The sequence below is a fragment of the Chlorocebus sabaeus genome, chromosome 11, assembly GCF_047675955.1.
Source record: "Chlorocebus sabaeus isolate Y175 chromosome 11, mChlSab1.0.hap1, whole genome shotgun sequence".
NCBI classification, from domain to species: Eukaryota; Metazoa; Chordata; class Mammalia; order Primates; family Cercopithecidae; genus Chlorocebus; species Chlorocebus sabaeus.
Window position 1 is genome coordinate 20,022,428 of NC_132914.1, and position 24,335 is coordinate 20,046,762.

General features: G+C 35.0%; 1 protein-coding gene across 25 annotated transcripts in view; it reads left to right on the plus strand.

The window, feature by feature from the left end:
• The window catches only part of PLEKHA5 (pleckstrin homology domain containing A5), a 249,361-nt gene that overhangs the window by 91,766 nt on the left and 133,260 nt on the right, over nucleotides 1–24,335 (plus strand). For 4 of the 25 annotated variants that reach the window (XM_007967828.3, XM_037990298.2, XM_037990300.2 and 1 more), the window contains exon 1: nucleotides 18,148–18,291. The exons of 20 other annotated variants lie outside the window; for them this stretch is intronic. The gene's annotated coding sequence lies outside the window, so the exon portion shown is untranslated. Of the gene's footprint in view, nucleotides 1–18,147; nucleotides 18,292–24,335 lie in introns of those variants that run through there. One more of the 25 variants, XM_073020526.1, reaches the window with a different exon arrangement.

Below are 24,335 nucleotides of genomic sequence, written 5' to 3' on the forward strand. Positions count from 1 at the left end.
CGTGTGAAATGCCGTTTACTCCCAAAAAGGGAAAGGTTGACTAAAGCAGTAGATTACCGAGAATTGCAGAATATACTTAGGCACCAAGGAGTTAATGGAAAGGCTAAATATGTACGGGATGATGTATGTGTTAGGAGCTTAGCATACGGCCTAGCACATAAGTGCTTAATAAATTTTAATTGTGCCAGTTGCTTTTGTTGCTGTCATTAGGCCAATTGTGGGATAAGGTAGGGATGCGAATCAGAATAAAAGCGTTCAACAGGTACGAATAAAAATACAGCACATGAAAGAAGTTGGAAAATTAGTCCAAGTCGAAAAATTCTCTCTGGGTCAGAGCTAAGGAGAACTCAGTGCTGTGGAAGCCAAGAATGTAAAGATTTCCACTTGTCAAAAGCTGCGTAGACATCAACAGTATGAGAAAGAAACAGATCGTTAATGTGGCAATGATGAGAATATTGATTGACCTTTAAGAAAACCGTTTCAGTAGCATGATTAGTGTGGACTCTCTAGAGGAGTTTGGCAGAAGGAGAAAGATGAAAGAGTGGAGGGAAGAAGTGTGCTTTTTAAATTTGAGGACTTAACAATATTTACAAGCTTTCAGAATAGTTAAATGGATTACATTAACTTACCTATTGCTGCATAACAAATATTCCAAAATACAGTGTTTAAAAGAACAATAAATGTTTCTGTGGGTCAGGAAATTGCTACAGTTTAGCTGAATGACTGCCTCAAGATTGTTGGATACCATCTTGGGGGCTGGCTACCACAGGTGGTTGAGAGAAGACGTCAGATAATTTAAGTTATTTCAGTAAATTAGAAAGTAAGATTATCTGCCAGGACTTGTTAGAATCTTAAGAATAGTGGAAGAATCAGTGACTTCTCTGTGTCTGGGGGACATAAATCAGAGAGGGATAGGATTGTCAAATAGCATTGTTTTGGATACATCAGAGACATCACTCCACAGAGAGTTATAACAGGTTACCGGTAATGTTTGCACAAAATGTTTTCTCCTCCAGTGTCACATAAGAAAACGGAGTTATTTTTGCCTAACTTCTAACTCTTAACTGTCCGTGTAATTTAAAAAGTCAAAGATGCCAGTGATTTTTTAAAACGTAATGCCGTATATCTAGTTGGCAAGAATAGAGGATAAATATTTGAATTCTAAACACTTGAATAGATAACATTTTATTCTCATTTATGAAAGAAACCTAAATTTCATTAGATGCAACAAGGATAAGAGATAAGAACATATTCATCTGTATTTATAAATTCATGGTCTTTGCAGCGATATCCAAAAATCCTGTAGAATAACGATGTTTTTCCATAAAATATTTTCTTTGTGAAAGACATATCTAAAATTGTATGATTGATTTTGCTCCAGTAAAAAGGAGTGGAGGAGTGTTTCAATAATTTGTATATCTAAAACAGTTAATAGAAAGGTTGCCTCGATAACTTTGAATTATCTAATTATATGTATATATTGTGTTTATTTATTTTTATATATCAGCAGATTATCCTGGGCAATGGGATCAGTTTTGTTACGTTTTCCTCTATATGTTATTACATTTTTAAAAAAGAAAAAAGCCCACAAATAAATATTATTTGTTGAAAAAGAAACTGCAGTTGACCCTTGAACAACACGGGTTTGAACTGTGCTGGTCCCCTTATATGTGGATTTTTTTTCCAGCCAAAAGAGGATTGAAAATACAGTATTCCCAGGATGCAAAATCTGCATACACTAAGGGCTGACTTTTCATATACATGGGCTCCGCAAGGACTTGCATATGCACTGATTTGGGTTTACACGGGGGTGGTGATTTGGATATAAGCAGGTGGTCCTGAAACCAATTTCCGGAGCATGCCGAGGGATGACTGTATATGTGAATAAGACTTAAATTATATTTCCAAATTGGGGATGGAATCAAATATTTTAGTAACAATTCTGTTGATTACACTTCTATTTTTAATCTGGTAGGACTGTACTTATTTTTTATTTTTGTGTTTGTGTGTGTGTGTGTGTGTGTGTGTGTTGTTTTGGGAAATAATTATAAAAGATTTGTGAGTTATTTGGATGTATGCTATTCCAGATACTCCTGTTTCCCTTTTTTTTTTTTTTTCAAGTTCTTCCCTTGACGTGGCATTCATAATTTAGAGAGACTTGTTTACTATACATTGAATACTTATAGGTTACCTGTTATTATTTTAAAAGCATGCTAATATAACATTTTACATATACCTTTATTTTTATTTTTAAAATACAGTTAAATTGCTTTTAATCTTAGGCTTTAATTGAATTTTTTTCCCATGGATTTTTCAGAGGGAAAGGTTATTCTCTGTACCTAATGTATAGGCTCAATTTCTGGTGTCATTCAGAGAAAAATAACTGATACAAGATCTTTATATAATTGGTTTTGATGTGAGTATGGACGGGGGAGTCATTTAAAAAATAGGAACAATAGAAGTACCTTTCTGGTTTTGTCAAGCATACCATAAAACAACAGTTAATACTTTCAAAACGATTTTCTTTTTTCAAAAAACAATTTCACACAAAAGATAAGTTGATAGAATAATGATAGATGTGTGATAAACAAATACAATATTATGTAATTATAAAACCTAGATGATGAGTGTAGATGTTAACTGTACAATTATTTCAACTTTTCAACTTTTAACTATATTTGAAACTTTTCATAATAAAATGCTGGAAGCTGCTCCCATCTCCCCCCTCCAAAAAAAAGAAAAAGAAAGAATTTCACACAGAGAAAGTTCAAGAAACTCTCCAATTGCTTTTTTCTCTTTTCTTTTTTTTTTTTTTAAACGTTTGAGTAAATGCTTTCATCAATCGTGTGTGTTCATGGAATGCAGTTGTAATTTCTACATAAAATGAAGTTAATTGTCTTTAAATAGTTGTTAGCCACATTTCCAGATGAAATGCCCAATACTTTCTGAGAAAAGTTATCAGTTAAATGACGTCAACTAGCTTGCACTCTGCGTCATTAAGTTTGACAGAGGTATGAAAATGAAACATAGATGTAAGCTAGAGCCCTGGTAGTGGACAAGCTATGTCATTCATGACTCATTTTAAACAATACAACTTTAGTTGTTTTATAAAGCCAAAATGTGGTCAGAATTTATAGTGCGCATGTTAAAAGCTATGATGTGCACTATTTCTATGAATGTACCTTCATATCTTTAATATCTTCTCCGTAAGAGATTGTGACCTTTGGGTTGATTCCATTTTATGTGCTGCTTTTAAAAAGAAAACTGAAAAGTTGAGTAGTTTATTATTGGTTCCTACATGAAATGCAGACCTAGACAAATTGTTGAAATTTATTTATAATCTGTTGTCTAGCAAATGATTGAATGTTAACAGAAAGCGTAATTCCTTCATTAAAAATATCTGAACTCAATAAGAAAACAGACAACCCAATTAAAATATGAGCAAATGATTTGAACAGACACTTTGCCAAAGAAAACACACAGATGGCAAATGAACATACAAAAAAATGCTTAACACATTTGTCTCTAGGGAATTGCAAATTAAATAATGGTGAAGTACTACTACACACCCATTAAAATGGCTAAAATTCAAAAAACTGGCCATACCAACTGCTGGCAAGATTGTGAATCAACAGGAGTTCTTATTCATTGCGGTTGGAATGCAAAATTGGAAGACATTTTGGCAGTCTCTTACTAAAGCTAAACATAGTCTCACCATATGATTCTGCAGTCATGCTCCTAGGTATTTCCCCAAATCGGTTGAAAACATGTCCACACAAAAACCAGCACTTGAATGTTTATAGCAGCTTTATTCATAGTTGCCGAAACTGGAAGCAACCAAGATGTTTTTCAATGGGTGAATGAATAAATAAACTGTGGTATATCCAAATATTGGAATATTATTCAGCAGCAAGAAGAAATGGGCTGTCAAGCTACAAAAATGACATAAATGGGTCTTAAATTGCATATTGTTAAGTGAAAGAAGGCAATGTGAAAACTCTACATACTGTGTTATTCCCATACACATCCTGGAAATGGCAAAACTATAGAGTGGAAAGATCGGGGGTTTAGGGAATGGGAGGAAGGGTTGAGTAGGTGAAGCACAGGAGAGTTTTAGGGTGGTGAAACTATTCTGTATGATACTGTAATTTTGTTTATGTGACACTGTCTGTCAAAACCCATTGATGTTTACAACACAAAAAGTAAAACCTGACTATGCAAAAAATCCTTGGGGATGTCAAAGGAGATCCCAAGGTAGAATGCAGACTGTGACAAAGGAGCCCATTACAAATGTGTGATGCAACTTCACTGAACATCATGGGGCAAAAAGGTGCTCACCTAATTAACTTTGGAAATGGAGGGAGTCTGTAAGACAAAAGACAAACGAAACTACATACTTCATTTCAGTAAGATAATCAAAAACAAGAAAGTCTGGGGAACTGTCATAGCCAAGAGAAGCCTAAGGAGACATGATGACTAAACATAATGTGGTATCCTACAACAGAAAAAGGCATTGGGCGAAACCTAAGGGAATCTGAATAAACAATTGACTTTAGTTAATTTTTTAAAATATTACCAGGCATGGTGACATGTGCCTGAAGTCCTAGCTACCCAGGAGGCTGAGGTTAGGGGGATTGCTTGAGCCTGGGAGTTTGAGACCAGCCTGACAGCCTGAGCAACATAGCGAGACCCCCGTTTCTAAAATATATATGTGTGCATATATATATTTATGTATATTTATGAATATGTGTGTTTATATTTGTATACATACTTACATATATTTATACACACACACCCACAGTCCAGCTTTCTTTGAGATTATCAAAGAAAGATCCTCAAACAAAGCTACCTTTTTTTAATCCTTTGGAGTTACAGATGGGTTGGATTTAGGAACATTTGTGTTCATTTCCTAGTGTCTACAATTTCTGTTTTATGCTTCAAATAATTTTGTGCTTTGTAAAAATCTTGGTACAATTTCCTTTTGCAAATGTAAGCAGAGCCTAATTTAATGATCTGTTTGTTCTCAGCTTTGGGAGTTACAGAGTGCACTCACACATGTGGACACCTCACACTCACCATCCTTTATTGCAATGTATGCTCAATAATTATTGATTGAAATAGCAACTTAGTCATAACCAACCTCTTCCTATGAAGATTTTGAAATGGCCTATAATAAAAAGACAGTCAATTAATAATATATAAATAAGAGGAAGTGGAAAGTCAGTACCAGAGAAAATACATGTTTGAGTCAGACCCACAGGGATGTGTAAATAACTTTTGAAATGTCAGCACATCAGGTTTTCTTTTAGCTACTGTTTAATTCTGGAATGACAAGCTCAAATGCCTTTGAGAGCTGGGCAGATGCTGTAAATATGTGCAGTTGGTGAAGTGTAATATAGTAGGAGGTGGTGGAGTCTGCTTACCCTGCCAAAGACATTCACTTGATTGGACACCACACTTGGGGGTAGCTGCCAGTTTGCTTTAATTTTGGCCTAAATTTTTGCTCAGTGAATCAACTCATGTAATCCAAGGGATATTATTAAGTAAACATTTGATTGTTTTATGGAGAAGGGAGGAACAATATATATGAGTGAAATTTTGTCTTTTTTTTTTTTTTTTTTTTTTTCATTATTGCATGACATCAAACCTGATACCATCCAGATCACTTTGCAGTTAGGCAGGCCTAACCTAATTTTGATCCCTGTATCCAGACTGTTGCCGAGTGCCTCCCCCTACAACCACTGGCTCCTAAGTGGAAATGTGTGCTCTGCTATTGTCTCTACGGTTGCCGAGACATTAACACACACTCTACCTCTTTTATTCAAGCATACATGGGTAATAAAAACAATATCATAATTGCCGCCTGGTGGACAGTGATCATAAAATCCATCAGATATGAAAGAAGCTTCCTAATTTCAGCTGTTAAAATGTTTTTGTTTTTTAAAAAAGTATTAGGGTAAATTAAGTAGGGTACTCTAGGAATGTTTATATAGTTGTTTTCATTGTGAGATCATATACCAATACTTTAGAACACCAGTAACTTACCTGGAAAATCTGGGACTTTTAATTCACAGCCATACTTGTTTGTTTTGTTAGATTTGAATTACTCACTTTTTCTTTGTACAGGTTTAATTTGATATTTCCCAAAGCATGGTATACATATCACCGATAGTATATAAAATGATTTTTAGGTATGTTGTGAGCTGAGATAAACCAATTTGGGCATTTGTAATAGGTATCAAAATGGTCATTTAAACTGTTCCTATAAGAATAGTAGAGTCCCTCTCTGTTCTTTTTAGGCATTCCAGCAAGCACCTTACATCAAAGATTAACTCAAAACATAGTATTCTGGCAGAGGGATCAGCTCAGTTAATGGGGTCAAGCAGCAGAATCCTTCACTGCGAGGGAGGAAGAGCCAAATAAAATTCTCTACTGGACCACTGCTCCAAAGTTGTTTGGCTACCCAGGATTGCCAGGGATCTTGTTTCTTATTTATGTAAAGACTAGAGAACCAACCACATACTTTGAGTATCACTCATCTCACTGTGAAAGAATATTTCCAACATCCCTTATGCTAATTAATGAACCCTCTGATATAGAATTGGTGATACTTGTAGTGCCTGTGTGATTGTCTAGGTTTCCTTGAATGTGAATCATTGATAGGATATTTAATATATTAACTAACTGTCTTCCTCCACTGTTTATACTGAAGTATTTTAAAGTTAATTACAGTGTAACAAGGTAGTATGTGGATGAAATTTTCTCATTTTAATATTGTGTGTTAGAAAAATATAGCTTTTTTAAAATAAAAATCTGCAATTTTGCAGATACTGTTTAGGATGAGACTAGGTTGCTTTTTTAATAAAGTAACTCTCAAGTATTGTTAATAGTACATGTGGCACTCAGAAGTTCAACGAGGTCCAGGAATGATGAAGTTTGGAAGTCTGGTTTAATTGAATGACTTTGGTTTTGTTTTTGTTTTTTTTCCGGGACAGAATTCTACTTAAGTAGGACAGAATTCTACTTCTTTTCCCACTGACTTGCCCATTCTCAGTGGGTTTTGCTCTTACATGGTGTAAACCAATTTCCTGCATTTCATAGTAAAACATTATCCCAAGGAACACCTACCTTATTTACAACCAAATAAGGCCATATGAAAATTTTTTTTTTAAAAATTGTTGCGGCCGGGCACGGTGGTTCACGCCTGTAATCCCAGCACTTTGGGAGGCCGAGGCAGGCAGATCACTAGTTCAGGAGATCAAGACCATCCTGGTGAACATGGTGAAACCCCATCTCTACTAAAAAAAATACAAAAAAAAATTAGCCGGGCATGGTGACGGGCGCCTGTAGTCCCAGCTACTCGGGAGTCTGAGGCAGGAGAATGGTGTGAACCCTGGAGGCGGAGCTTGCAGTGAGTGGACATTGCGCCACTGCACTCCAGCCCGGGCGACAAAGCAGGACTCCATCTAAGAAAAAAAAAATTGTTGCATAAAATGGTTTAAGTTTAAAATGGCCTTCTCTAAATAAATATGACTAAGTTACAGAATTTTAGATAATTTGCTTCAGTGACTGTCTCTTTGTGCTTAAAGAATTTTCAGTGACCATCATTCAGTGTTCTAATTAAATAAAAGTAATATTTCATTAGATAATGATAGATAATGATTTCAAAAGTATATGACTTTAAATATATAGATACAATATACACGTTCTAAAAGCAAATTTTTTGACATTTACTTGGAAAAAATTAGCGTTTTAGCCAGGCATGATGATGTGCACCCTTAGTCCCAGCTGACAGGAGGCTGGAGTGGGAGGATTACTTGAGGCCAGGAGGTCAAAACTATAGTGTGCTATCATTGTGACTGTGAATAGCCACTCTGCTCCAGCCTGGGCAACATAACAAGGCCCCATCGCCATTGAAAAGGGAAAAAAGAATCTGTTAAAATTGGGGTTATCTCTTCTGTTAGCCACAACGGGATGGCAGTTTTAGGCCAGTGAAGGACAGATACCAGTGGAAAGGGTTTTTGCAATCCCTTGATTCCATACAGTAGGAAGTGCCCATCAGTACTTGTCCTTTTATAGCTACTTTCAGTCTGCTTCCCCAAAGGTGAGAGTCTCAATATTTCAGGGCCACAAAACTGCTTCTTTTTACTCATCTTTGGGGAGAGATGATAAACCAATGCCTACTGCCTGTGTCAGAGCCACATCCAGCTTCCATTTCACAGGAGAGAAGTATGTAGCCCTTTTCATTACTTTCCTCAGAGCAGAAATTGTGGACCAGTACAGAATTTGCTTACTACACCTAAAACATCTGAGGGCAGGATTTTAATTTTCTGTCTCTTTTTTAATTGAAAATTTGCAAACAAGTAAACTTCTAGAAAATATGGGGTTTTGATTTTAGCATTTGTGGAGTTTTAGTATAGAATTTGCAGGTCTTGCTTATTATTTTCCCTCATTACATTATGCTGTGTGGTCTACCTTCTATAGAGGACCACTCTGATCCTTGTAGATGAACAAGATAGTAGGAAACAATCTGTTAATCTCATTTTTCTCATGAGAAGCAACAAAAGCATTATAAGGTGATGGTAGAGGGTCTCAAACTACCAAAAAGTTTCCTCAGTGATCTTCATAACTGTAAATTATTAGGATCTCCTTCATTTGTGGTTTAGATCGGAATGCTTTTTAACCTGTTCAGAAGACATTCTGAACAAGTTGGATGTGCAATTTGGCAATTCCATTTGCACTGTGGGGATTAATCTGAATGTAGACTCACATTTTAAGTCTTTTTGGAGGTCTGGAAGTAATGAAGTTCATCCCAGGATATATTCAGTCAGGAGAAAAATTGTAGAAAATTGTGTGATTAAAGCAAGTCAAAATACTACTAACTAGAACTGTTTGAATTCCAACGCACGTCTTCCTTCAGATCTTTACATATTTCATATTAATACTACATTAGTTATTTTTCAACTGTGATAAAATTCATATCGTGTAAAAGTAACCATTTTAAAAGGTACAGTTCATTGGTATTTAATACGTTCATTCACAATGGAATGTAACCATCACCTCTATCCAGTTCCAAAGATTAATCTGCTTTCTGTCTCTATGGATTTAACTATTTGGGACATTTCTTATAAATGGAATTCTACAATATGTGATCTTTTGTGTCTAGCTTTTTTCACTTAGCATAATGATTTTGTGATTCATGTTGTAGCATGTATCAGTATATCATTCCTTTTTATGACTGAATAATATTCCATCATTTGTAAATGCTACATTTTGTTTTTCCATTCATTTGTTGATTGGACATATGGGTTCTTTGCACCTTTTGGCTATCATGAATAGTACTGCTGTGAACATTTATGTACCAGTATTTGTTTGAATACCTGTTTTTAATTATTTGAGTATATATACCTGGGAGTTGAATTGCTAGGTCATATGGCAATTTTGTGTCCAACTTTTTGAGCTAAACTGTTTTCCATAGCATCTGCACCATTTACATTCCTGTCAATACTAAATATTTATGCTGAGATCCTGAACTGACTCTTGGACTTCCAGATGAAATTATGAACAATCTGGAATTTTTTGTTATGGTTAGATAACACTAGCATATATTGTTATGAAATTTTTCAAAGAAAAGCTGTGAAACTGGTCCACTTTTAAAGTTTGTGTTTGGATAGTCATAATTTTTTATGTCAGTGATCTTCAGTCATCTGAACGTACTTTTTAAGAACAGTGTTTAAGAACAGAATTTGCTCTGTTATTTAAATTATTATGCCTTATTCCTTTCTCGTTTTTGTCTTTTATATCTAATATGTAGGTAACATTTTTGAAATATTTAGCCAATTTAGGAATCAAAGAGTTATACAGATTATTTAGAATTGGAGAATCTTTCTGTATAGCAATTTTAAGTTGTTTTTTACTTGATTGACAGTAATTTTACTGTATAAGGAAGTCGATTATATCCTTCCAGTTTCCAGTTCAGTACCTCTTTTGTGATGTTTTCTATTATGCAGAACTTAAAGTTTTGGCAGCTTAATCTTTTGTTGCTCATTGTTAATGTTTTCAGTTACTTAATACACAGAACTGGCTTTTTCATTTAAATTACATTTCGATTGATTAAATGTACTTTTTTGGGGGGTCGCAGAATGTGATAGACCATTCTTGGTGCCTACCAAATTGCTATCCACTCTTCCTTCCAACTTTCTTCCTATTGGAAAGGATCCCGATTTTGTTCTAATGATTTCTTTTTTTTTTTCTTTTTTCTTTTTTCTCATGTGCTCTGGGAAGGTAAGCTTCCTCGGCCCCAGGGTCTAAATAATACTTATTCCTGTAGAGTTAATCCTATTCCCTATGCCAGTAATTGGTTTAAGCTGAAGAGCTTCTGTGAGCAGTTTAAACACAGAGTAGTTTATTCTTTCAAGTAAAGCAGCCCCAGAGATAAGTATTCTAGGGTTGGAATCAGAGTTCCTTCCATTTTCCTGCTTTACTGTCCTAGAATGAGACTGATTTTCTCAAGATTAATTCGTGCTCTGAAATGGCTGTCATTATGTCCAGAAGGTATAAAAATCAGAAGGGCAAATGAACTAAAAGGTCCCCCACCTCATTGGCCATGCCTAATTAACATGCCTGTACCTAGTTGCAAGGGAAGCCAGGAAATGTAGTACTTTTGCAGGGTACATTCCTTCCCTAAATAAAGCTGAGCAGGAAAAAAAGAATGAGCAGTGGATAGCAGTGACCAATCTCTGCCACAGCAGCATTTGTTGAAGATTAACCAGGTTTAGAGTTCAGTAGCAGCTGTTTTGCAAAAGCCTTTGTAAGAGAACATTTCATTCGAAATCTAAACAGTAATATAAGCTAAGTCAAACTTGTTTTCAAGTTCATATCACATCTCATTTTCTTTCGCATTCATTTCTGCATCACCTGTGGACAGTGGGAGCCCACTAAGGTCCCAGCTTAGTGCTTTTAATTGTTGTGGTGGGTCCTTAGTGTAAGTCCTGCTTCACAGTAAGTGAAACTACTTCATGGGAAAATCAGCTTTCCCAAGGGCATTTGTGATCAACGCAAACCCTCGTCAACCCTCCATGTGACTTGTGGTCCTCTGCTGATAAATCTCCTTTGATTATAACCCTTCTCTCTTTAGTAGCTGTTTGTGGCCTACTATGTTACACCCAGGTCCCTTTGTCTAATACTCACAACCTACTAAGCCATTGCATTATAACTAAGCCAAACTAACCGTTTCATTTTTACCCCAATACATTTGCATCATGACTTCCTATTTTCTACTCTCCAGACCCTGCCTATCCTTTATAGGATTCAAACTCAAAGCCCATTTATATTTTTCTCTGTTTTTTCTGATCTGCATGTCTTTTAGAACGATAGCTATTGCATAATGAGTTCTAATTAAATGTCAGACACTATTGTTGTAAGGCTTTAATGTTTTCGTTTGTTTCATCATAACAACTGTATGAGGAAGATGTTATTAGACCCATTTCAGAGATGAAGGAAGAACTGAGGCACAGAAAACTACAATAGTTTTCCTAAGACCTGATCCAGAATTCTGATCTAGGCAACCAAAGTGCATTTGTGCAGTAGCATATCTGGCTCCAAAGTTCATTTATGCAGTAGCATATCTAATATTCTCACTTGTATTTTACTTCTGTGCTTATCTAGCCCCTTTACCCACCCACACCTAGTTTAGACATTCTCTTTTTTTCTTTTAATTTTTTAATTCTCCTACAGGATCTAGAAGAAAAATGCTTATTTTATGGAAAAAGCATTACACTCTAGATATTTGCTAAATAAATGAAAAATCTATTATTAGCCAAGTAATCAAATCTCAAACCATTTGTGTGATTTTTTTTAACCCTAGACAGCAGTATGTGTAACATTTTCAATAAATTTCCAAAATAAAGGATAAGTGGTTTCATTTAAAAGGAAAGAAAAAACTTGTTGACAAAGGAATTTATAAAAATGAAGTGAAAAAAGGAAAAAGAAATCTGCCCTCCAGTGTCAGAAATATGAATGTAGAAGTGTGGCCAGTTAAAACTTGTTTTTGTTTTTTAAGTTACTCATAGCAGAGAAATATTTAGTTTGTTTTTTGTTTGGTTTTAAGGGAAAATAGCCATACCCCAGTAAAGCTTGATGTTGGCAGGCAAATGGTCTTGGTTGGAGTTGCTGACATGAGACCACATGACTGTGTCTGTTATGCAATATCATGGTGAGTCAAGGACAACTTATGAAGTCAGTTACTTTTTCAGCACCTTTCATTGAGTCCGTTGTAGAGATAGAAGTGTCTTTTAGGTCCTAAGGCTGTGTCTTAATCATGAGTCTCCATAACACAGTCTGTTCTGTACTGTGGTAGTAAAACTTTTTTAAAACAGGGTATTTTCTTGCTTCCCTACAAAAGGGTAAGCAGGACTTTCTTAATAAGTAAATCAAGCTAACACACAAAGCAACCATTGTAAGAGTTTCTTTGAGGCCTTTTTTTTTATGATAATGAAACTGGTAACACTATCATATGTTTAATTGTATTCCTGCATCAAAAACATACCATGTGTCTTCCAAGCAGATGGTACAAGTGTAGAATTGACTGTTAGTACTTGAATAATAGATATATTGTTGGTAAATCAGGCTCTGTAGAAAATGAGTTAGATTTTATTTCCTTCAGAGTAAAAGTCATTTTATATACAGTTAGAGTGTAAGTCACAAACTACTATTCACAAGTGTACATTCACATAAATATATGCAATTTTTGTCAATTTTGAAAAATGTATATTCATCCAAAAGGTTATACTTAGGACCTAGGTAAGGAAACTACAACTAAATTCACTCACACACACACACATATATAAAAAATATATATGTGTATATAAATATATATTTACTCTTAAAGCTTGAGTTAATTTCATATTCATATTTGTGATTTCATATTCATCAGTGTGTTCTTGAATCTTATTATGCTGGAATTTGAAGATTGTCTTTCATAAAGCATAAATTTTTACAAATGTAATTTTTTGTTACCACTGTATATTTAATTATAAAATCAGTAAATTTAAGTTTTTATACATTTGTTGCATACATACTCTTTGACTGGAAATTTTTCTAGAACTGTAGTGATTAAGCTGAAAATGTAAAGATTCCAGAGTCCATTAAAAGAGTCACCACTCAGTCTGTTTTTTTCCATTGAGAGAAATTGTCTTCAAGCACCCAAAGATAGGGTTTAAATATGCCAAAGGAGGTATAAATATAACCACACATTTCTCCTATAGCTCGGAAGCTGAGATGCCATATGAAAACAAGGACACAGGGAAGAAATAGGATTAGTTTTATTGCTCAAAGTGTTGCTGCTTTTTAGATTGTATTTCTCATTTTGGTTTGTATTTGGCTGTATGAATGAACTTATTAGATGTTAATCCAGTCTCCATGAGTATATACTTTCCACCTGGTGTGAACATGGTTTATATTGACAGATTATTTGAGATGGAAGTACCCATGTCTCCAAATTTTGTTGGTTATGCTGATTGTTCCTAATATGTAGTACTGGAACTACCTGAGTGAGGGAGATGGGGGTAGACCTCTCTAACATTTGAGCTGGACCTGAATAATGTAAATTAGTGAGATATGCAAGTTATGACAGTTCAGAAGGAGGAACTTGTGGCTACTAATCTCTTACAAGAAGTGGAAAGAATTTAGAAAGGATTTGGAAGAAATAAGGCGAACAAAAAATGTCTAAGTTAGTCTCTTATTAAACTGGCCTTACTTGTCATTGATAAGTTGAGAACCTGATATTTTCAAATTACATGGTTCTGAATCCCATTAGTAAGCAAATGTATTTTAGAGGTTGTCACTCTCTGAGGAGGAAGATTCTAATGTATGAAGGGCTTTTTCATTATAATTGGTCTCTTCCTAAGCAGGTGTTTATGGATTCATTTGATTCTTAAATCATTCAACTCTTCCAGTTACTTTTTCTAAGGGTTGCTGTGTAGTGAAATTTCAACTCTAAAAGAAAACCAAGATGATAGCATGGAGCAACCCTTGAACATGTATTGGGTAGTGGATGAAAAATATCTGAACTTTTATGTTGGTATCAAATGAGGATGACGAGACTAGCATTGTGTTTAGAAGTTGTTGGCCCCACACCCACATCGATTGTCTTCCTTGGTGGCATAGAGTTTATTCTTATACTCTACTTCAGTTTCTATAGTGGTTACCTGTGCTGTAAGTTCATGGGATATTTGAAGCCTACCTCAGGTAATCATTAGGAGTAAGGGTTTAATTTCTGTAAGCTGATTTACTCTTTACCTGATTACCAACTTATAGCAGACAATAATGAGGAAATGAAAGAGAGAAAGACACCGTATTTTCAAATTATTTTAAAATTTACTTTTGTAATTAGTGTTACTTTGGTTTTTCTTTTTTTAAGTCATGAACAAATGGTATGTGCTATACCAAAATAAATGAATTTGGAAATTTGGGGAAGAGAGGGAAAGGAGATTATCATTATTCTTAATTTTTGCCTCTGTTTAAACTTGGGATGTAATATGCAGTTGTACTCTTCTCATTGTACTAGTATTTTTCTGATCTGAACAATTTGTATTAAATAACCTAGGCCATAAAAATCAGTAGTCAAATGGTGAAACATTTGCATGCATCGTGTTGTACAGCACTATTACTTACTGTATAGAAAAGAGATTGGTAGGAGATCTGTTTCTTACTTGTTAAAAGAACTACTTTGAATATGTGTGATGAGTAAATTGGTACCAATTTATGGTATTCAGAACACCTCATGCTGGATTTAGTTGTTTAAACAGAATCCTGTTTACTAGAGTGAATGCTGGGAAACTAGGTTAAGTCAAGGTCAAGGCTGGCACTTGGAAGAAGAAAGTGGTCAAGGTTTTAAATGGCACTGAGAAGTAGAGTTAACATAAGGGCTGAAAAATTATAAATATCACAATTAGATCTTTAGTCATTATCACAAATATTGCTGAGGAATGTGCTGAAACATGTTATTTGGTGGAGAATACTTTGGAGGCCCTCACGGGATTTTTTTCTGTGGCTTTTTAATGAATCATTGTTCCTGACCTATAGTATAGAGATAACATGAAAAGAGAATCAGGATTAATTGAGATTTAGCATTCCCCTTGATTTAAAGACGTTATTAGCTCCCACGAAGTAGTGGAGCATTGATCCACAGTCCTCCTAAGCTTCTTTTCCTAAAATGTGGTTTGGGCAGAATTGAGAAAGCTAAGCTTGTCGTCAGTGACATTTGGGGAAAACTGGGCAGAAGTTTACAAGGAACTTGTGAGAATTGCCCTACTTGTAACCTATTGTTTTCCTTGAATGAATAGTTTCTCTTTAACAGGGCATCCTTTTTAAATGTAAAATTTAGATTACATCTTAGATTTGCGCTTTTATAGCTACTGCTACCTGTAACTGAAATCACCTCTTGAAACAGTTAGGTCAGCTGTCAGTTTGTTAAGCCTTTTCCAGATTCCCCCAGGCATTTAGCCATTTCCTCCTCTGTGCTCTACAAATGAGGTTGTGTTATAATGATCTGTTTACAGCTCTTTCTCCTTCCTATGAAACTGTCACTTCAGGCTGTTAGGGCCTTGAGAGCAGGGACCTTATCTTATTCTCCCCTTCACAACTGTGTTTTCCCTGTGGTAGTCCTTCTGAAAAAAGGTGACTGTATAAAAGGGCCTGACCCTCGCAGGTTCTAGAGAAGCTGTGCAGGGTACTGCTAACTTCATAAACCAAACACTTGGTTGACTTGATGCTTCTTAGTATCCCTCATAAGCTTCCAGAGTCCCTTGACACATCCCTGCTGATTCGTTGTATTGTTTTTCTCCTGGCAGCCATATGCAGAACCACCATGCCACTGTGTGATTATGCAGACATCATGCTGCAATTTTATTACAAAAATGTCTGCCTTCAAATGGGGTGATTTTTATAGCATATACAACAGTGAATACACCTAAACCAGCTCTGTCAGGATAATACAAAATTCCTTCATAGTAAGTTTTTAGAGGTGTTTTGTTACAGCTGTCTGATGAGAGAACAGTGAAGACTTTATTATATAATAGAAGATCAAATTGATTTGGGGGTAAGGATAGTAATATTATGATATTTTAATCTTCATACAGTGTTTATAGGTTATAGCTTATTTTTTTTATTTTAGTTTCTCTGATTTGTTTTTTAAAGGGGGCTGTCCTTGGCTTTTAGAACTGTGGAAAAGTTGTTTCATTGACTTCTTTTTCATGTTTCTGAGAATGGATTTGTTTTCTTCTATTGTATGAGGAGCTTAAACTTGAACATATTTGAAACTAACAAAGCCTTCACTGAAAAAAATGAGAAAGATCGTGAATCACTACTTCTCTAAAACATATGCAAACCCTTCTGGTTATAGCAAACTGTGTTGGCTTGCTTATCTATATTTCAAATTACATGATACAATTTTGTTTTCTCAACTTGAGATGCTATTTTTAATTTTTGTTACAGCAGTTTCATGTGAAAGGAATTTGTTTTAGCACCAGTTATGTTGCGTGCTAGATTTAGTTGTAAGACAACTCAGATTGAGGTATCTAAAAATTTTTATATCAGTAGCATTCTAACAAGGTACGTACAATATGTTTTGTAAAATGGTTTGCCCACACACTGTTAAAAATCCCCATTTTGGGTAAAGGGCAGGAACTGTAGAAGAAATACAGTCAGCCACTAAATGTCAGTCAACATTTAATGAAACATTTATTATGTGGTAAGCACTGTTCAAATTGCTTGACATGGTTTTTCTTATACAATAATCAGAAAAATCTCATGAGGATTACATTATTGTTTATTTTCTGAAAGGAAATGGAGTCATGGGGAGGCTAAGTAACCTGCCTGTGGTCAAAAAACTGTTGAGAAAAGGAACTGGGCTTGAACTGGGGTCATCTGACTTCATAGCTGATGTGCTTTTGACCTTTAAGCCGTACTGCCTTCTGTGTGAATAGGCATATGAAGAAAGGTTTAACCTCACTTTAAATTGAAACATACACACAATTAAAACAGTGTGATGACTTTTCTTGCAAAGAAGAAAAATAATTGTCAGTATTCAGTATGAGCTGAGATGTAGGGAAAGGAGAAATTTAATGCACCGAGGTGCAAATATACATTGTTACCTCTTTTTGGAGGATAGTGTGTGTAAATGTTGAAAACATGCACATGTTGTGACCTATCCATCCCGCTTCTGAGAATTATCCTACATAGCTAAACACAGAAAAGCACAAAGATGTCTGAGCAGTCATTACAAAAGCAAAGTTAGGAATGTAATTGCTGACATGGAAACCTGTCCACAGCATATTATTGAGTGAAAGAAAGCATGTTGCAAAACAACATGTATAGTTCTATTTCCTTCTGTTAAATAAGTACCATAATGTTTATGTTACAAACTCTGGTTTGAAATGATGTTCACCAAAATGTTAACAACTCTTATCTTTTCTGCTAGTTAGTATACCTTGGTAATCAAATGTCTGGGCAGCCCAGGCACTCTACCTGGGGTTGAATCCTGTTTAATAACTTACTAGCATTGTGACTGTGGGCAAATTACTTAACTACTTTGTGCCTTAGTTACTTCAGTAAAATGGAGATCACTATTATAGAATCTATCTTGTTGGGTTGTGAGGCTCACATGAATTTGTAAAGTGCTTAACATAGTAAGTGATCGATAAAACTGAGCAGCCATCATCATCATTTCTGGGTGGTGAAATTCCAGGCAGTTATAGTCTTTCATATACCTTTTATTGCTTGAATTTTTGAAACAAATATGTATCGTCTTGGAAAGAACAGGAAAAACTGTTTTTTAGAGTCATTTTAGTTGGTGTGCTTACAGATTAAACAAGAAGTATCCATTTATTTAGAGCTAGGTTTATTTTAATACTCAGTAAATGCTTTCTTCAATAACTATTTGCAGCCATGTATCTTGGTGTTTTATCCTATGCTATATGCCAATTTTAAGGGAATTGAAATCATATTTTACTCTTATGGCTGGAAGGCATGCATAATCACAACAGATTCTTCCTGGAGGAGCTGCCTTAATTTGCGGCTGCAATGACATGTTTGAGTGTGACGTCAGTCTGGTGTCAGACTTCCAGAGTGGCAGGCCAGCCTCACAACCACAGTATATTTCCTCAGTGCTTCATCCCCATAGTGCTCATTGAGAACAGCTCGAAGACAAAAGAGTTGAGTCTTATTTTTACTCCAGTGTCCTTTTTGCCTGTAATTGAACATCCTTTTAAGAATTGATTTTGGTGAAGCCTGGTGAGTAATTCTTGTTACTTTTGTGTATTAATAATAAATAGCTAATGGCTAAGTGAACAGTAGTCCTTTTCCTCTGTTAATGATCCTATGGCAAATAGTCTTTGTAGCTCTAGTGCCAGGCACAATGTCTAGTGCAAAGGATTTACATACTATAAATATTATATTGTTGTAGAAATACAAATATATTCATTAGGTTTTCAAATGCTTGAACATTTTAAGATTTGAGCATTGGAAATATCTTCGTCTTTGTCTCTCCTTAACTTTAGGCTACATGAATACATAGTAGTCACAAATTGCTTTAAAACCTAAAGGTTTGTATTTAAAATCTTATTATACCTTATTTTTAACTTACTCAGAGAAGATGCTTGATTTGCCCCTAGACCTCCAAAGAGAATTAGATGAATAATTCTTCAGATGTTCCTGTGGAGGTACTAACACTATACATTATATAATTTTTTTAAGGTGTACCAATACTAGTCTAAACTTATTAATAGAAGCTGCTATTTCTTTAATTCTTCAGTTATTTGGGCCATTTCAGTGATATGATTCAAAATAGGAATCTTTACTGACTTAAAATTTAAGAGCGATATAATGGCAGGAGATTATATATTATAGATAGTATTTTATTTAGCATTTAAAGACATTTCTTAATTTTTAAAGAAATTAAGAGTTCTGCTGTTAATTGTAGAGGCCAGGCAAGATTTATTAATAATATCAATTCATGTTTCTTTGAATTGTACTCTGTAAATTGATTTTTGTTGTTTTAAAAGCATTAGTTTAAGAAGTAGGTTATGTTGGGTAAGTTTTTTATTTTATTTTTAGACATAGCTATTTTGCTTATAAATTCTTTTTCCCTGTTTCATATGGATGAATGATACCATTGTAATTTCATTCTATTTATATTGTACAAACTAAAGCCTATAACGTCTTACACTTTGCCATTTCTGGCATAATTGTTTTCTTGCATTTTCGGCAGCAGCCTTGTGATTTCAAGGTCTTTTAGAAGAATTTCCAAACAAAGTTTTTTCTTAAGAATAAAAAAATAATAGTTTTTTTCTTATAATTGTGCTACTGTAGTTTTTTGTGTGTTTACTACTCTAGTTTTCAAGTCTAGATGAGGAAAACATGATATGGAAATTCTTACTAAATGTGTTAAATATTTTCACTTCAGTTTTCTGAAGCAGTTGAAGAATGACTTGCTGTACATATTTTTTGTGAATAATATCGTTAGGTATTGAAGTGATCTAAATCAGCTTTTTGTCTGTGAATGTGAAAGGAATAACAAGTTTTAGGAATTAACAATAACTGCTTCATATTATGACTCCCAGTATATTATACATCTATACTTAGAAGCATAGAAATGTAGAAGTAGGGCTTCAAGTTTGCTCTATTTGACTTGAAAGTCTTAATTTAAGATCCACAATTTTTTCCTTAAGTTGCCGAATTTTCAGATTCCAACTAAGATTCTACCCAGTTTAAGTATACAGAGGAATATTTCTATTCTCTTTAAAAATTTATCTTGAATCCACTGAAAATGTTTTAACATGGCTTTAAATCTGTATTTTAAACTTAATCAGTAAGTTACTGTGGTGATGATGAATTGGAATATTCAGTATACATTTTAAACAAAGATGTTTTTGAGACATTATGACATCATAGGTCATGGGTTGCTACAAAAGTTCAAGTGAGGAGAAACTATTTCAACTTTTTTTTGTATGAACAGGAAATTATATCTGGCAAAAAAAAAAAAGTAAAAGAAGAGGGCAATGAGCAGAGCTGTGGGGATAACTTGAAATTTAACATATAAGTTTTTCTCGAGAATAAAGCAGTGAAACAGAGCACTTGTCTGTTTTCCAGTGGATAAGGTATGCTTTGAGGAACGCTTTCCACCAATACTATAGACTGCTTGAAAAAGTATAATTGTGCTACTCTTCTTTGTTTGAAATTTAGCCTAGTAAACTCAGATGGAATAGTATTGGTCTTAAGGCCCTTATAGTCTTAAACTATATTTTTGTTTCCTCGTGGTAGACAGTACAAAACCTTGTATATATCGGGTGCTTACTAAATATTTCAACAGGAAGAAAATGAATTGGCAAAGCAAGTTAAATACCTGAGGAGAATATCTTGATCTTTGCATTGTAGAGACTCCATCTTCACTCTGATGATCAAAACCTGCCAGTTAACTAGCCTGTGTTAGCATGCCCTGCGTTATACTCTGCTGGAAGGAAATGCGTCTCCAGAGTGAAATAGTGCCATCCCAGTGTCCTGCAGTGGCCACTGGATTTCCCCCATGTCTCTCGTTATTGCCCATTCTGCTCACAATGTCACTGCTATAGGAATTGGGTTACTTACCCTGCTATTCTGGGTTGGATTTCTGTCCCACTTGTGCCTCGTCTGCAAGTGAGAAATTTCTCAGTGCTTGAGGATAATTTGTTGACTAAACTGAACCTAAATTAAGTGCCGTGTGCATCACATGAAGTGCATTACTATTTGGGCTTTTTCAGGGTTTTAAAAAATATATTATTTTGGAATTGAAGTAAAAGAAAACCTAGGAGGGGAACAAATACATTGTTTCAAACTTATATAATGCATTTTATATACATAAACGTATTGTTAGTTAAAGCCTAGATTTTCAACCACATTTCTTTGTGCCCTAGCCAGCCTCAATCTGCACTGAACTCCAGCCACATCTGACTAATCCCGCTGATTCCACCAGGCTCAATTCAAATGGTAGCCACTTCCATAATGCCCTCTCTGCTCTTTTGCTTTCTAAGCAAGATCAATCCCTAGTCGGTTTCCCCTTTGTATTTTGTTTATGGTTATGTGACTCTTCATGTTTGTTTATTTGTATTTATAATATTACTAACTAAGGCTGTGTCACCGGTACCTACCACATATAGAATGAATAAAGGTATTTGTTATGCTACGAGATAGCTCTTTTGAAAGAAAGCCAACCGTTTTTTACAAAACCTTTTTGTATCATAGGAATATCATTTGACTTATGAGTCAGCTACTTTTTTATTCTTGAAGAAATTGTTTAGATAAAGCTCATGCAGCATATGAAAATGAATATTGCATGATAAAGAATAAGTGATTAGCAATTTTTTTCCTGTTTAAACTGAACTGTTCCTCTATCAGTTTGACTCTATTGGAAAGAATGTGTTTTATCTACAGTAAAATAATTGGATCTCTTTAAATTGTGTGGTAATTTATGTGTAGGGTATAATTTGGTTAACTTTCTAAAGTGGAGTATGACCACACACACAAGAGTAGATTCTTAAACTTTTACTAATTTACCTTTTGCTTCCTTCCCAAAGGTATAATAAACTTCTGTTTAATGCATGTAACAATAAAATATTACAAATTAGCATTCATTAGGGAGATTTTTTTTTTTAAAGATAGGGTCTTGCTCTGTTGCCCAGGCTGGAGCATAATGGCACCATCATAGCTCACTGCAGCCTTGAACTCCTAAGCTTAAGGGATCCTCCCACCTCAGCTTCCTGAGTAATTGGGACTACAAGGATGCACCGCCCCACCTGGCTAAGTTTTAATATTATTATTATTTTATTTTTTTATTATTATTATTATTTTTTGTAGAGACAGGGCCTTTCTTTATTGCCCAGGCTTGCCTCAAACTCCTGGCCTCAAGCAGTCCTCTCACTTCGGCTTCCCAAAGTGCTGGGATTACAGGCTATGTATATTTTTGAATGCCATGTTATTGCTTTTAAATGACGAGAATATTTCTGATTATTAAAATGTTTCTGAGTTGGGGTTCTGCCCAGTTTTAAAAGTCAGTAAGACTTTTGTGACACAATATTTTTATGCAAGTGACTTTGCAACTTTTCGAGTAAGTATTCTTTTAACCCACTAAAATATACCTGTGAGCATTTTTATTCTGTTATGTGGCTTTATTGTAAGTGCTTTTTCCATGTATCATTCAACAGTAAACTTTAACCTTGGATCACATTATCAGTGTTCCTTATTCATTAAATTATAATTGTATGCAAGCCATTATACTTCACATTAAAGATGATGCAGAGAACCCACTATTATTTAAAGCAAGGAAGTAACATAATTTACTTGTTTTTAAGAAATCTGATTCGACTGACACATTCAAGTTCAGCTATTCTATGGTGAGGGCTCTATTAGATCCAGCTAATATGCCTTGGTATATAACCAGATACTTTATCCTTTTAAAGGGATAGGGGTTTTATTGTGCTGCTTATGGTTAGTTTGGTTTGGTTTTTTAGTTTTGATTCCTGTTCTACAGAAAGAAGTTGAAGCTCAGCTTGGATGATAAACTCAATAGTGAAAAGTCTTGTTACAATGAGATGGATTGGGATGCTGTTAAAGAGAGTCTTATGTTGTATATGATAAATACATACTGTCTTAATTTTTCAGTTGAAAAATAAATTGTAAAAATAGCTGGGTGTGATGGCTCATGCCTGTAATCCCAGCACTTTGGGAAGCCGAGGCAGGCGATCACTGGAGGCTAGGAGTTCAAGCCTGGACAACATGATAAAACTCTTCTCTACTAAAAATACACAAATTCTCTGGGCATGGTGGTGGTGCCTGTAATCCCATCTACTTGGGAGGCTGAGGCAGGAGAATCACTTGAACCCGGGAGTTAGAGGTTGCAGTGAGCCTGAAATCACACCACTGTACTCCAGCCTGCCTGGGAAATAGAGTGACACTCCGTCTAAAGAAAAAAAAAAAAGAAAAGAAAAAGAAATTGTAAAAATAATTTTTTTTTTTTTTTTTAAAAGAGAGTCTCGGAACCGTATATGCCTGCACAGTGGCTGAGATGTTATTAGCAGTCAATATCACTTAATTCTAGAATACTTGGCAGAAAATTACTTTGGCAAATTAGTGTGTACATTTTAAGAATCATATTTCTTTTTTAACCATATAGTACCAGTTAATCTTCCCATTTTCTTAAATGGTTAAGTTCAGAGTCACTCAAATGACTTACAGTTGAAAGAATTATCTAAATTATGTTAAGCACTTTTGCTTTTAATTTATCAAGTGATCTAAAATGTAACTGTGCCATGATACTTGGGATGGATGTGATAGGTACATTTTGTTTTTAACTAGCATCATTCTTACATTACTTTCAAAATTGCTTTAAACTCATTAAAAGGTGTTCATTTTGTAAATTCCGGTGGTTTTTTTTGTTTTGTTTTGTTGTTGTTTTGTGTGTGTGTGTGTGGTTTTTTTTCTTTTTTGAGACAGAGTCTCAGTCTGTCATCCAGGCTGGAGTCAAGTGGCGCGATCTCGGCTCACTGCAGCCTCTACATCCCAGGTTCAAGCAAGCAATATGCATACCTCAGCCTCCCTAGCAGCTGGGACTACAGGTGTGCGTCACTGTACCTGGCTAATTTTTGTATTTTTAGTAGACACAGGGTTTCACCATTTTGGCCAGAGTGGTCTCAAACTTCTGACCTCAGGTGATCCGCCTGCCTCAGCCTCCCAAAGTGCTAGAATTACAGGCATGAGCCACCACACCCAGCCCATTTTGTAGATTCTTAATGTGTATGCTGGTTTTATTCAAGAGAGCTTTTAAGAAAGGTAACTTCGAAATTATCAGTGAAAAACCAAATTCTAAAACAGGGGAGTTGGTATGTGAGCCTTTTATGTTTTGAACATTTAATTTTTTTCCCCTTAATGTTCTTAATGTCTGTAATAATGGTTTTAGCTTTGTACTTACAGTGTTACATCATACTCATATTTTCTCACTGGGATTTAAGTCATCTCCTCTGAGTCAAGCAAGATTTTTAGTTCCTGTTCGGTGCAAGATGTGCTTTACAATTGTTATTATTTGTATTTAAATTCTTTGATACCGGTAGTGGTAGAAATGTGAGGTAACATTTCTAAATCTGTTTTGGTGGTAATTTTGTCTGAACAGCTAAAAGTAGAAAATGATTGTGAAACTTCCAAGGATGAGAGGCATTGGGTTTAAAATTAAACTGGAATTGGGAAAGGTTTCATTGCTGTGCTTCAGATAGAAATGATCCTGGGGTGATGGTAGGCAGTGAGATGAGAGG